Genomic DNA, 15,689 nt, shown 5'->3' on the forward strand with positions numbered 1-15,689 from the left:
ATCCCTTGGTCTGCTTATTTAGCCTGTAATGAAAGGTTTCCCTGACGCGGGGCGCACCGTAGCCTCCACGTTCCCTTGGGCTTCCCCACGGTCACCCCCGCCCCAAGGAGACGGCCGCTGCCCCAGAGGGCACAGAACAGGGACGGTGCCTCAGCTGCCCCTGCACGCGGGCCCCCGCTCTGAGGGTCCCCTCCTGGCAAAAAGGAGCCCGGCCCTGCCCAGGGCTGCGCCAGGGAAGCAGAGCTGGACCCTGGGTGGGCAGGAGCAGCCCGGGGGCGAGCAGGAGGGCGGCGGGCGGCCGGGCGGGCGGGAGCAGCAGCCGGGCCGGAGGCGGCCAGTGAGCAGGAGCAGCCCGGCCGCGGGCAGGAGGGCGGTGGGCAGGAGGGCGGGGGCGGGAGCAGCAGCCCGGGCCGGCGGCGGGCGGTGGGCGGTGGGCAGGAGCAGCAGGCTGGCCCGGTGGTGGGCGGGAGGGCGGGGGCGGGAGCAGTAGCCTCGGCCGGCAGCGGGCAGCGGGCAGGGGCAGCCCGGCGTGAGCGGGAGGGCAACGGGCAGGAACAGCAGGCTGGCCCGGTGCTAGATGGGAGGGCGGAGGGCGGGAGCAGCAGCCCGGGCCGGCGGCGGGCGGGCGGGAGGGCGAGCGGCAGGAGGGGAGCGGGCGAGAGGGTGGCGGATGGGAGCAGCGGTGGCGGGAGCATAGGACGAGAGAGCGGGGAGGAGGAGCAACAGGTCAGCCTGGCAGCGGGCAGGAGGGCGGCGGGCGGCGGGCAGCGGGCGGGAGCGGCCCATAGGCAGGCGGGAGGGCGGTGGGCAGCGGGCGGGAGCGGCAGCGGGCGGTGGCGAGCAGCGGGCGGGAGCGGCCCATCGGCAGGCGGGAGGGCGGTGGGCAGCGGGCGGGAGCGGCAGCGGGCAGGAGGGCGGCGGGCAGCGGGCGGGAGCGGCCCATAGGCAGGCGGGAGGGCGGCGGGCGAAGGGAGGGAGCGGCAGCCGGCGGCGGGCGCGCTGTGGAAGTGAGAGTTTGGCCGGAGGTCGGGGGGCCGGAGGTCCCGGGCTGCAGCCCCTCCTCGGGGCCCTTCCCAGGGGTGGGTCCCCCGGCCGAGCTCCGCCACCAGAGCGCTGCCTTCCAGCCCCGATGCCCACCCGTGCCGAGGCGGCATTTCCCAGCAGGAAAACCCAGTGAGTGGCAAAGCGCCCGTGGGCCGGGCGGGTCTCCGGGCGGTCGGAGAGGGCCCTGGCTAAGCCGCCTCTCGGCCGACTGTTACCGAAGGGAAAATAAGGCGTTGGGAAAAGCGAGGGGGAGCGGGAGAGTTAGGGCTGCAATAAGTGCGCGCGCTCACAGCCGCTCGCTGCTGGGCCTGAGTGATGGCCTTTGTCGCCGGCCGGCCCGCCCGCCCTCTGCTATTTTTAGACCCTTTAATAATTGAGCTGCAGCAGTTGAGCTCGGAGGCCGGAGCGCACCGGGAGGCGGCCTCTCTGACAAGGTGTTCGGCCTCCGTGCCGGGGGAGGGGGGGGCGGGCAGAGCCACACACCTGGGAGGTGAGGAAACCCCAGGGCCGATCAGCGCCAGAGAAGGGGCGCTCAAAGGCACACCAGGGAGTCCCCGGAGCTCCTGGCCAAGTCCTTCCATCTCTTCCTCGGCTGTAAAAGAGCAGGGGAGGGAGCAGATGCCCCAGGGTCTCCTGAGCAGCCCCCGGCTCGGCACAGCGGGCAGTGCACAGGCTACCGGGGGGGCTCGCGGCTGGTGGTCCTGGGGCCCCCATCAGTGTCCACTCATACACCCACAGGCATCGATGGAGTGTCTCCACACTCCAGCATGGCCGGAAAGAGGCAGAAGAGCCGGGAAGGAGGAGGACGGGCAGGCCAAGGGCCCGGCATGGGACTGGCCTAGGGTTGCAAATCCCGAGTCCCAGGAGGGTCCCACAACTGTCCGGTGCAGTTTGTTCCACCCGGTGACTGCCTCTCACAGGCTGGGGGTCCCATCTCCTGCAGCAGGATCGGCCCCTCTGCCCACCAAAGACACCCAAGGCCAGTCTGAGCTCCGGAGAATGGGAATCCTCACACCTCAGAGCTGGAGCCCGCCCATCTTAGGCCCTGGGCTCTCCAGCACTACAGGAAGCAATTCCCTTTGGGACTTTTAAGTGGCAGCTTCTATTCTGGCCCAGATGTTCAGCTGTAAACCCTGGCTGCTGCTCCATCCTACTTCCCATCCTGGGCTTCTCTTCTTGCTCCATTTCTTGCTCCTCCTCTTTTTGTCGGTTTGCTCTTGTTCTTCCTTTTTAACTGCCCCCATTTCCTTCTGCTTCTCTCTCGGAGCCCCCTTTTCAGACCCTTTTTCCTGGGCATGTCTCCTTTCCTTCTGTTCTCTGGTATCATCTACCCCAGCTCCTGAACTGGTCCAGCAGAGGCATCCTCTCCAGGAGGAGGCCAGTGTGGGAGGGCAAACCCCATCCGTGCACCATTCTTGCCCCCCTGCGGGAAGGCCATTCGGTCCATGGAGAGAAGGTGCCCACCCGTGGGGAGGCCGTTCGGCCCCCAGAGAGAAGGTGCCCATCCACGGAGAGGCCGTTCGGTCCATGGAGAGAAGGTGCCCACCCGAGCTCACCTGAATAGCCGAAGCAGAAGTTGCCTCAGAAGCACTTGTACCCTTACTTTTCAAAATCCATTGAACATTAGGCATCTAGGCCTTTGGAAAAGGAGGCCTTTCTGACAGAAATCCTGTTGGTGTGTGCTGCTGGCATAAGGGAAAATGTTAATTAACACCTTTCCTCCTAAGTAGTAAGGAAGGACAAAATGTCAGAGCAGACATCTGGCTTTCTGTACCTGATGGATCCCTCTTGTCCCTGGGGCCCAATAAGGAAGAGTTAGATGCCAGGCTGGGTGTGCAAAGGAACTCTGACCCTTTTACAAATTGGTTCATTAGCCAACTGAACACCTGAATCAGCTGTAACCTTGCAAGGCAAATTTGTGGCTGCCCTGCCCAGTGCTCTTCCCCCATGTACGGGTCAGGGGCACATCCTGGGCACATGGAAACAACGTGTGGTCACGTTCTGCCAGCCCGCCAGCCACTGGCTGAGGAGTCGTGGGCCCTCGCGTTTCCATTGGATTCGTGGGATCCTCGCGGAGTGGACACCGGGATTCAGCCAATAAAGAAGTTTCCAGGTTCCTAGATGAGTCTGAGAGATCCTCTGCCCAGTCCAAGGACTGGAGCATGGTCTCCCTTCCCACCCCAACCCCTGAAGCTCCTGGTCTCAGTGCTCAGTTACAGCTCCTGGACAGCCTCGCGGAGGTCCCAGGCCAAGGAATTAAGGAACAGGAAGAAAGGTGGAAAGAGGCCTGAGGTGAGCTGCCCAGCAGGCTGCAATGGCTTCAGGAGCTTCTGAGAGACTCCGAGGGACTCCAAGCCCAGGAGAGCGATAAAGAGAAGAACCAAGGGAAGTAAGTCCAGAGGAGATCGAAGATGGGAATGGAGGAGCCTGGATGGGTGCAGGCCTGGGCCAGAAGGCTGACCATTATCTTAGCTCGGGATGTCTTTGGCTGGAAGAAAGTCCCAGATGGAGAATGGCCTCCCTCCGAAGCCCAGAGACGCTCAGAGGTCAAAGCAGATAAGAGAGGTCGCCCAGTCTGCCCCCTAGAAGACTCTGGAGATTAATCTGAGAAGCAGAATCCAGCTCTGGAAAAGGGAAACATTTAGTGGATTTTGATCGGAAGATACGAGCTTGTACAATAGGCCAGTGGAACCCTCTAGTCACCCAAGGGCCACGCCACGATCAGGAATGCTCCTGAGCGCTCCCAGGACGCCTGGGGCACGACCATCCTCTCCTCGGCCAAGTGCCTGACGGATCGCTGGAGACTGACCTGAAGCGCTTACTCCGTTGTCCCAGGCTCCTAGCCAGAAGTTGGGCCTCTCCTCGGTGTGCCACTGACCATTCAGTCCACCTACCTAGAAGCCTGGGCCAGAGCCCCAGTGCCCCCACCTTGGTTATAGCTCCGTGGGCATTCAGTCCTCAGCCTCAAAGCTTTGCTCTGAGCACTTCGGTTGCCAGGATAGAAAATTTCAGAGTGAAGAGGGTAACCCAGGGGTGTCCCTAGGAAAGAGGCGAGGCTGGGGGTGGCCAGCCTGAACCTCCCCCTTCTTCAGGGCAAACTCAGGCAACAACCCTGATTTTGAGTTACCTTTCGGGGCAGTCAATTCCTCCTCCAACACCATCTGTTTGAAGAGGTTACCTGCTGGAAAACGCTGCTTGCTGGGCTCCTGACATATGCTTGGGTGGAAATTCACCCCACTGAAGCGCTGAGCTCTTCCACTAACTAACCCGAGGAAGCCCCTGAACTTGGAGCTGCCATTGGGTGGAGAGAAGGATGGACGGGTGGGTCATTGGGGCCGACTGGACGGGAAGCCCTTTTTCGGATGTCCCGAGAGTTGAGAGGAATAATTTTGGGCTTTCCATTTGCAACTGTAACTAATTGCACCAAACCCCAAATCTAATTAAAACCTCATTGCACCATCTGTGTGCTTTGTGGAAAGGACATGTACGAGCAAAATATGCTGAAAAAGGAGATATTGGAAAGGTTGGTTAAAATCCCATCTCTCCCTTTCTCCCAGCCCGGATCATGGCTAAGTTCAGGAATCTATTTTTGTATCAACTCTTTGAAAAGCTCCTCGGAGTCATACTTAATTTCTATTAGTTACAGACTAAAGGCTGTGCCACCAAATTAGACTTCACAATCCCAGCTAAGTCAGGGAAAGAGAAAAAAGAGTGAAAACAAGGAAAAGTAAGTGGAGGAAGAAAAAGAATCCAATTATGACCATAAACAATCTGCTAATGTTCATTTGTCTGCTTAACATTCCTTCACTGAATTCCCCCATGCTTTGGTGGGAGGGAGAACAGCTAATTAGCTGGGGAGATGTAGCAGTTCATCTGGCAGGAGACAGATCAATGTCCCAGTGATCACATCTTTCTGGGCTCTACATGGGGCCGAGCTTAGTCAGAAAAATCCCCAGGGAGAGAGAGTCCAGAAAACCCCCCATCATTTTTATACGCCCACGTCTGAAAGCAAATGGAAGGACCCTCCTAAGAGGCTCAGGAGATATTAGGGAATATTAGTAAAGCCGAGGGAAGCTCATTATGATTTTTTTCTCAAAGTCCATTGCAGTGGCCAACCAGACAAAGCTACAAAGCGTCCGAGATTTAGAGCCAAGGGAGTCACAGAGGGGGCTATGGGACACGTTGAGTTAATGTGTCCATAAAGTTTGTGGCCTGGGGAGATTTGCAGATTTAGTATAAATTGATCCTCCCATCAGCATCAAGGGAGATGACTCATCAACACATTAGCTTTTGAGGTTCCTCAGAAGTAAGTACTTTCAATAACAATTTTATGTGAACTCACCCAATGCCAACTTCCTCTCCCCCCACCCCCAGCACATCTCCTACACTCTGCACCCGTGTATGGTTTCTTATGTCCGTTCCGTGAGGACAGAGAGGGGTTGACTCTGGTCTTCTTGTATCCCAACATCCAGTATGAGTCTTAATGTATGACTGTTGGTTAATCCTCAAGCTACCGAATGAGCATCGTGCTTCCTTCCCAGCTCCTCTCAGTGCCTCTTGCCTGTTCTGTCCCCCTACACCCTGCAGGAAGATTCTCCCAGGTGGACAAGCCATGGGCCCAACTGCTGCACACAAACAGCTTAGATTTTGTCAGCAATTCTTGCTACTAGAGCCACCCACTTTTTTCCCCCTTAGTCCTACACTAGTGGAATACGATGTTTTATTTCAATGGGGCTTCACTGGTGCTCCTGTGTCTACAGCCCACGTGGGCCCACCATTTACAATGCTTTTTTTTTTTTTTTCAGCTCTACACAGTTCTGACTTTTCTAATATTACGATTTCCTTATCATTTTCCCAAGAACATGTCTTTCTTGGAGTAGCACAGCCTAAATCCAAGATTTCTCTAGGATAAGACGCTCCCAGAGTGGAAGCCACATCTGTTGGGGGAGACTGGCAAACCCGTTAGTTATGGTTTAAGATTTCCTTGGGGACACTTGCGTTAATAACTTTGGGGGTAACCACAACTGGAAGGTGTCAGATGCAGAACTGGAACCCGAATCGTTTGGACTTCATGACTGCCTCTCTTCCCAAAAGTACACTTTTATTTTTTTAAATTGGGGAGAAACTTGAGAATGATGAAAACTCAGTTCAATTATACGAATGCAATCTAAACCACCAGCGATTTGGATAAAGACTTGTAAATGACCTGCTTATCAAATTAACCCAAGCTGGGAGGCTCAGGTGACACACACGGGGAGAGATTTGGGAACGGACTCCCCTGAACAGGAGAGCCTGGGGCTGAACGTAAAGTCGCCAGATCATAGCATGTCAGCTTGGAATATGCCCTCAATGCCATTGTGATCCACACTTGAACAGTAATTTCTCATACATGTGATTAATACATATCACAAACATACGCAATCCTCTCTGCTCTCTCCCTCATTAAAGCATCACCTGTCTGGACAACGTCCCCCTTCCTTTCTCAAAATGGCAGCTAGACAGAGGACTGAAAATTCGGCTCCTATATTATGATCTTTGACTTCTAAAAAACATTAAGAAGCAATAAATGGTTAATGGAGAAACATCGCTAAGGAAACCACTGTGTGTATCTGTGTGAATATTTTTAAAAATCAGTGACACATGAATGCAAAAACTTCAATATTTGTGGTATTCAGGAAGGAGAGTGGTAAATACAACTAGAAAACCTGAATTCTCTCAATGGATTTGGTAGAAGCAATAATTGCAGTTCTCGTCTCCTTTCCCCCATGTGCAACAACCATAATCTGGCTGCCTGGACGGGATGGAAGAGACCAATGATCACACAGGAGTTTCCGAGTTGGGTTGGCTTTGTAGGATATCAGTTACATCGTAGAGAGAGGATCAAGAGATATTTTTCTGAAGTTAAAATTAAAATTGGGAAGATCACTAAAGCAGGATTTAGCTATAATTTCATTAGGGAGAAGTACATGTCTACCCATCGGCTTATCTTAAAATAGATCCTCGAGCATCCCTAGACAATGCTTTTCATTATTTTTCGGGAATTGATCAATTTCATTCCTGGCTTGGTTGACAGTCAACAAGGAAATTGAATTGCTTTTGAGAAGTTAAATAGACTTCCACTTCTTTCCTATTCAAAAGGAAATTGTTATTCCCAGAATAATAAATACCAGATTTGATTCATTTCTAAATTTGGGAAAGTCTCTAAGGAGTATAGTTAGGTTCGTTATCTAACCTAACTTTTTGTGACTAGAGACTTGTTGAGGGAAAACACAAAAGAAATATGTAGGTGTTGCTGAGAAGGACAGAAGGATTAATGGAGGCAATTATATAAAAATGCGTATATGCATACATGTAATTATATATATACACACACATTTACATGCGTGTTTGTGTGTGTGCATATACAAATTCTGTTTTTCAGTTGTTTCAGGCACATCTAACTCTTTATGACCCTATTTGAAGTTTTCCCAATGGGTTTTCCATTTCCTTCTCCAGCTCATTTTACAGATGAGGAAACTGAGGTCAACATGGTTAAATGCCATGCCCAGCGTCATGCAGCTAGCAAGCCTCTGAAGCAAGATCTGAACTCAGGAAGAAGAATCTTATTAACTCCAGACTCTATACTCTGTCTCCTGTTCTACCTAACTGCTTGAACACTCACACACACACACACACACACACACACTCACACACACATTCATACACACACACACACACATACACACATACCATCTCTAACAAAAACAATGCATCTATAAAATATGAGTAGGACTCAGGATTCTCGAAGACCCTCTCCATATAACTACATATGTTAGTATCAAAGAATCGCTGAATTTCATGTTCAGAAGGCTTCTCACAAAACCACAGAGTGCACCTGGTCCTTGTCACATCCTCCACAAAGACTCATCCATCTTTCCCCTCTTGGTCTCCAGGTAGAAGGAACTTGCTTCTTTGGGGTAGCAAAGTCTAGTCAATTGTAGGAAGTTTCCTACTGGGAGGCTCTGTCTGCCTCTTCAAGTTCTCCCTTTCATTTATAGGTTTTTATTCATTCATTTATTCATCTCTCTCTCTCTCTCTCCATCTCTCTGTGTGTGTGTGTCTCTTTTCTGTCTTTCGGTCTCTGTCTGTGTCTCTAGGTGTTTCTTTCTTTTTCTCTCCCTCTCCTTCTGTCTCTGTCTGTCTTTCTGTCTGTCTCTTTGTTTCTCACTGTCTCTGTCTCCCTTTCTCCCCTGCCTGTCTATTTATTCTTCTTGTATTTCCTCTTGTGTGAGGCCCAGAAAACATTTGATTCTTTTTGCCCAGGACACCATTGACGACAACCACCCTGCCCCTCCCCGATTTGTGTTGACAAGCTAAATGTCTCCGGTTCCTTTAACTGGTCCTCATTTGGCAGGAACTTTAGCTCTTCACCCTCCAAGCTGGAGCCACCATCTGACTTATCAACAACCTCTCTAAAGGGACACTTCAAAAGGGAAACTATTTAAAAAGTTGTTGGAGAATTTGCACCCACCGGGGCACAGAATCAAAGTGAATTTTACAGACTCCCACTTCTGTCCCTCCCATCTGTCGCCATGCTGTCCCATTGGCTTGGGACATTCAGTCAAAGCTGCTACTGTACTTTTGCTCCCAGAGTCAGAGTCTTTGGAGAATAGCCACGATATAAAGGACAACAGAATGATGTCACTTAGCTCACCACTCAAGGCATGTTCAACAACTCCCTAATTCCCTGTTCTGATCATGATCTACTGCTTGAACACACACACACACACCCCATCTCTAACAAAGGCAGTGCATCTATAAAATATGAGTAGGACTCAGGAATCTCAGAGACCACATCTTTTGCCTTCCCTTATCAAAGCCAACTCTCCCTCTACATCATGACTTCCATTCCACCGACGCTTCTGTTTTCTCTCACACCATCACTCCTGCACTAACCGCTCTGTGTTCTTTTCCCATCTGGACCCTCCACGAACCAGTCCAATTCTGACTGTCCCCTTCTCATGGGGACATAGCCCCTTATATCACCAGTTACTCCACACTAAGCATCAGCCTTGTGTTTACATCATTCTACATCTTTACTCTTGCACATATACTATTTAACGAAACACCATATGACATTCAGATAGGATCCACTACACGTTCATTTTTTACCGAAACTTACCTAGGCTCTAACTGCTGCTAGGCAGTCTTTCAACTCAGTCTTCTCCCTCCTCTCTCAGCAGAAAATCTCAACTCATAGTTTATAGCAAAAATTTGAATTCATTCACCATGACTCCCTCCTCCCCCCTCTTCCTCATTTCATGGCTCTCAGATGCCTCCTGTGTCCCCAACTCCCCCTACATCTATTCACACAAAGTTGTTCTTGCTTCTTCAAGCAAACCCATGTACCCTCAGAAACAATCCCGTTCCATCACATCTCCTCTACCAGAGAGTCTGCTCTAGCCGTCCCTCTCCATCACCAATCTTGAAACTCTCCTCAGCTACTGGCTCACAAGCGTCGGGCCTACAAACATGCTCACGTCTCCCCCCATACTCAACAAACCCTGACTTGGCATCCACCAGAAAAGCAAATATAGAAAAATGAAATTTAAAACTAAAAGTTGGTTCTTTGAAAAGATTAACCAACTTGTTAGACTTTTTGATGATTTGTCAAAAGAAGACAGAAAATAAAATCAATAAAATTACAAATTAACAAAGTATAATTGCAACCATGCCAAAAAAAGAATAGAAAGAATAGTCATTAGCTGTTATGCAATTATAAGCTAACAAAATTGAGAACATTGAAGAAATAGAACGCCTTCAAAAATGTACCTGGAACCACAGGTGAGAGTTGGGTGATAGGTGGACAGTGAAAGTGAATGAACAGCCCCGAAAGGGGCTCAGCCAGCCCTCATACCTGAGGTGCTACTCCCTTCTAAACACCCCATCTACTCCTCCAAATAACCACAAAATATATGAAATAACTGGAGATAAGTCTACCAGCACATACAAAAGATCTGTATAAATTCAAATACAAAATATCCTCTAAAGAAAAAAGAACTACTTAAATAGCTGGAAGAATTTTAATGTTCTTGGCTTGGTTGGGTCAATGACACATTGTAAATGAAAATACCACCAAATTTAATTAACAGTTTTAATGCTGGACCAATTAAATTATCAAGAGGATATTTCATAGAACTTGATAAGAACACAATTCATTTGGAAAAATAAAACATCAAGGAAAATGATGAAAAGAAATAGGGAAACAAAGAGAATAGCACTTCTAGTCCTCAGACTATATTCTAAAGAAGCAGTTATCAAAAAACATCTGGTAGTCCTTAAAGAATAAAGAGGCAGATCAATTTAATATACTAGATAAGGGAGAAATGGAAATAATTAAACCAAGTAGTCCATTGCTAGATAACTTGGAAAACATGAATGACTTAGGAAAGATTTTCATATCTGATTAAAAAAACAACTGAGAAAATGAAAGTAGTCTGACAGAAAATGGGCTTAGGCCAACATTTTACACCATAATATACCCTATATCCTAAATGGATATTTGATTTTAATAGTAAATTAATTTAATCTTAATATTAAAGACTATCCCATAAAAATTAGAAGAAAAGGAAATCATCTTAGCTATGGGTAGAAGATATATTCTTAACCTAAGAAGAGATAGAGGCAATTAAAAAAATAAAATGAACAACATGATTGAATGAATATGAAGAGCTTCTGCACAGAAAAGCAATGCACCTAGGATCAGGAGGGAAGAGGTTGATTGGAGGGGAAAATCTTTATGTAAAATTTCTCTGATAAGGATTTAGTGTAAAGATACAGATCTTTACATATCTATTCATTAATAGATATGTTAAATACCAAAAAAAAAAAATCTTCAGTATGAAAGCAATCAAATGATATAAGCAAATAGCTATCAAAATCAGAAATGCAAATGAATAACAGCTCCATGCAAGGATGTTCTAAATCACTAAGAATTAAAGAAATGCAAATAAAATTCTGAAGTCCCACCTCATACTTGGCAAATTGATAATGCTGACAAAAGATAGATATCATCAATGTGGGAGAGATTGTGGGAAGATAGTGACACTGGTGCATTGTTGATGAATCTCTGAATCAGCACAAGCATTTAGTCTTTTTTTTCCTCATGAAAAAGATCTTTTACATATACTTGGTCATTCCTACTGATTTTATCTCTTAAGTGTCATCTCTATATTTTTGTTTAATTTATTTATTTTAAACAAATACAAAGCAAAACAAAAAGGGGAAAAAGAAAAGAAAAAAGAAAAAAGAGACAGGGAAAAAAGGAAAAAAGTTCAGCAGAACATCAGAGAAGATTCAAAATTTGTAATAATAAATTTCTTTTTCAGGAAAGCACATATATTTAATAGAAGACAATTAATCTTTGCTTCCTTGTAAGTTTCTTTTGTTGTCTGCTGTGCACTTTTTATTTTATTCTTTTCTCCCCTTTCATACCTTCGCCCTCCCCCGAGAAATTTATAGTTAAGCACAGATATATTTATGTGTGCATACATATATACATATATGTTTGAATGCATGTGTATATAAACAGATATACTCCCCCATATATATACATATATACAGATACCTACATATATACATCCATACATGCACACACATATGTACAGAGATATATGTATATCTCTGTACATATATACATATACATACATAGATATACATATAAAACAACATTAATATGGCTGACATATAATGTAGATTTCTCTCTTGATTGAATCTTTAAGTTTGAGTTTTGTTTGAGATCTACTTTCTTTTCTAATACATTCTACTCCTGATCATTTTATTCTGTGTTTGTGTGTGTATGGGGGGGGGGGGTGCATATATCTTATTTCCTATCTGTGCTAATTCTTCTACTTTAGATATATTTGCTTTGCTATTGCTTAACCTGACCCCCTTATTCCACAGATCCCTCTCTTAACTTTCCCTGCCCCTTCCCTCCTTTCCTTCTTTTTGATCTGTTTTCCAGAGCTGTCATTTTTCTAAGACGTTTCATATTCTTTTTCTATTTTTTCATTCTTTATATTTTGTTGTATTATTTCTTGGTTTCTTAAACCTTTACTGGCTTCTCTTTATCCAATTCTAATTTTCAAAAATCATTTTCTTCTTTAAGACTTTTGATCACTTTTTCTAATTGGTTGTTACCTCAAGAGCTGCTCCAAACATTTTTGCACAGGTGGGTCCTTTTCCCTCCTTTATGATTTCCTTGGGATATACTCCCAGTAGTGACACTGCTGGATCAGAGGGTATGCACAGTTTTGTAGTCCTTTGGGCATAGTTCCAGATTGCTCTCCAGAATGACTGGATCATTTTACAACTCCACCAACAATGCATTAGTGTCCCAGTTTTCCCACATCCCTTCCAAAATTTATCATTATCTTTTCCTGTCATTTTAGCCAATCTAAGAGATGTGAGGTGGTAGTTCAGAGTTGTTTTACTTTGGATTTCTCTAATCAATAGTGATTTAGATCATTTTTTCACATCGCTACAGACGGCTTTAATTTTGTCATCTGAAAAGTACCTGTTCATATCCTTTGACATTTATCAATTAGGGAATTCTGTGTATTCTTGTAAATTTATCACAGTTCTTTATATATTTTAGAAATGAGGCCTTTTTCAGAAACACTGATTTTTCCCCAGCTTTGTACTTCCCTTTTAATCTTATTTCTATTGGTTTTGTTTATGCAAAACCTTTTTAATTTAATTTAAACAGTTATCCCTTTTGCCTTTCATGATGTTTAAAAGTTTATTTTAAAAAACACAAAATTTCTGTAGATGACAAGAAACTCACTTATACCTATTCCTGATTCCAGTCCAGTCCAGTATTATCCCCTAAAGATTTCTCTCTTGTAGTTGTGCCCTTCCAACCCTCTTCTGCTAGGATTGCCAACAATTCCATTTTATAAAGAATTGTCCTAACTGTTAGGGAACTTTACTAAAGAAGACTAGTCCTCTAACATCCTTGTAATCAATCAAGTAAAAAAAAAGAGCATATTAAGTACCTCCCCCAGATACTTAGTGCCAGGCACTAGGGATGTAAACACAAAGAAGCAACCCATTCTTTCTCCCCTTTCTAATCAGGAAGGAAAGGATTAAAGCAAAATGGAGCATCCACCTGCCCAGCACGCTAAGGATCCAGTGCTAGCACTACACAAATCCAGTAGATCCCCATATTGTTTCCTGGCTTCTTGTTTCCATTCATCACCCTTAGAAGTCTGTTCACAGACTACAGAAGCAGGGAATCATTGCACCTCAGAACCAGAAGGAATCTCAGGTATCTGGGGCAACCCATATCCACATGAGAATGGTCATCACAACTCCCTTGACAGGTGGCCATCCAATCTCTGCTCGAAGCTCCCAACACCACCAGAGGCCGTATCTTCTACCATGAGACAATGGCATTTTGGAGTAAAGGAAGCACTTGTTCAGTTCAATCATGTTAAATCTCAGAAATTCAAACTTTTTTTTTAAATTATGGAATTTATTTTGTAAAGAAATTTTATGTGGTTACAGATAGTAAGGTAGGCTGATTTGGGTGATTGTGAATTATATGTTCTTTTTATTTTTATCTAATATTTTTATTGTTTCCCCGTTATATGTAAAACTTTTTTTTTGCATTTTTCTGGTTATGCATGTACATTCATTTTTTACACATTTCCTTATGAATCGTGTTGTGAGAGAAAAATCAGAACAGGAAAAATCAGAAGAAAAAATAAGGGAAAAGGTGAGCATAGCATATATTGATTTACATTCAGTCACCATAGTTCTTTTTCTGGATGCAGCTGGGATGAAATAGGAATTGTTTTGTTTTCTATTTGTACAATATCTCCCTTCTCTTTGTGAGAATTATTCCGCTAGTTAAACTCAATTTTGGCTTTTTTTTCCACCCCATTTGCTAATCTATATAATTTGGATAAGACAATGATAGGAGCTGAGAATCGGAAGAGTCCTTGAAGACTACTTAGATCAACTCAGACATTTTATAGGTGAGCAAACTGAGACTCTGAGAGGTTTAGTATATTGATCAAATGATTCATGCTACACACAAAAACTCAGGCACAGAAACCCATTACCATTTCTCAAAGTGGGCTGCAATTCTCTTCAGATTGTACCAGGTTTGGAAAGAGTACAGACCTGCTCAAAATACTTAGTGATCTCTACAGGAAAGAAAGCTGCAGTCATGTCTCCTGGGAATTTATGATCATGGCAGGACTGAGATTTACCTTACGTCTTCTTGTACAAAAAGGTTCTATGAGCCAAATGCAACTGTTATTAGTGGTGCGGAGGAGGAAGTTTGGCTCACAGATGAAATGGTTTTTTAAGCATTTGGGGGAAATATGTTAAAGAGCAAACAAAAATGATGAGCCAATTTACTGACAAACATGTGCATCCACTGGGTTGGGCAAGCCTGGTTTTTGCTACCGTCAGCACTGGAAAGAATAGTAATAACGATCATACTAATGATTTGTATAGAAATGCTAGTAATATACCTCTGTCACAGTATCATTCACAGATACATATGAGAGACTCAGGTGAATAAGTGTCAAAAGTTCTTAATTGGGTGAATGTGAACTATATGTTCTTTTTTATTTTGTTATTTAATATTTTTATTGTTTCCCAGTTACATCTAAAACAATTTTTGCATCTTTCTGGTTTTATATATAAATTCATTTTTTTTACACATTTCCTTATGAATCGTGTTGGAAGAGAAAAATCAGAACAAAAGGGAAAAACCATGACAGAAGAAAAAATCGGGGGAAAAATGAACATAGCATATGTTGATTTTCATTTAGTCATCATAGTTGTCTCTCTGAATGCAGCTGGCATTTTCCACCCAAATTTGATTGGGATCGCTTTGGATCATTGAACTGCTGAAAAGAACCAGTCTTTCATAGTTGATCATCCCACAATCCTACTGTGGGACACAATCTTGCTGTTAAGCAAGGTGTAGAATGTATTCCTGATTCTGCTTGTTTCACTCAACATCAGTTCCTTAAATCTTTCCAGGTCTTCCTAAAATCAGCTTATCCATCATTTTTTATAGAACAACAATATTCCATTACTTTCATATTTTATAACTATAACAATAATCCAGTCATTTTCTGATTGTTGAGCATCTATTCATTTTCCATTTCTTTGCTACCACAAAAAGAGCTGCTACAAACATTTTTGTACATGTGGGTTCTTTTCCCTCCTTTATGATTTCACACTTCTACCAAGAATGCATTAGTACTCCCATTCTCCCAGATCCCTCCAACATTCATCATTATCTTTTCCTATCATCTTATCCAATCTAAGAATTATAAAATGATACCTCAAAGTTGTCTTAATTTGCATTTCTCTAATCAATAGTGTTTTCGAGCATTTTTTCATTTCACTAGAAATGACTTTTAATTTGTCCATCTGAAAATTGTTTGTTCATATCCTTTGACTATTTGTCAATTGGGGAATGGCTTATATTCTCATAAATTTGAGTCAATTCTCTATTTTAGAAATGTGGCTTTTATCAGGAAATTTGGATGTAAAAATTGTTTCTCAATTTCCTGCTTCCCTTCTAATCTTGCCAGCATTGGTTTTATTTGTGGATTTAATTTGCATGTCTCTAATCAATA

This window comes from Sarcophilus harrisii, chromosome 1 (assembly GCF_902635505.1).
Source record: "Sarcophilus harrisii chromosome 1, mSarHar1.11, whole genome shotgun sequence".
NCBI classification, from domain to species: Eukaryota; Metazoa; Chordata; class Mammalia; order Dasyuromorphia; family Dasyuridae; genus Sarcophilus; species Sarcophilus harrisii.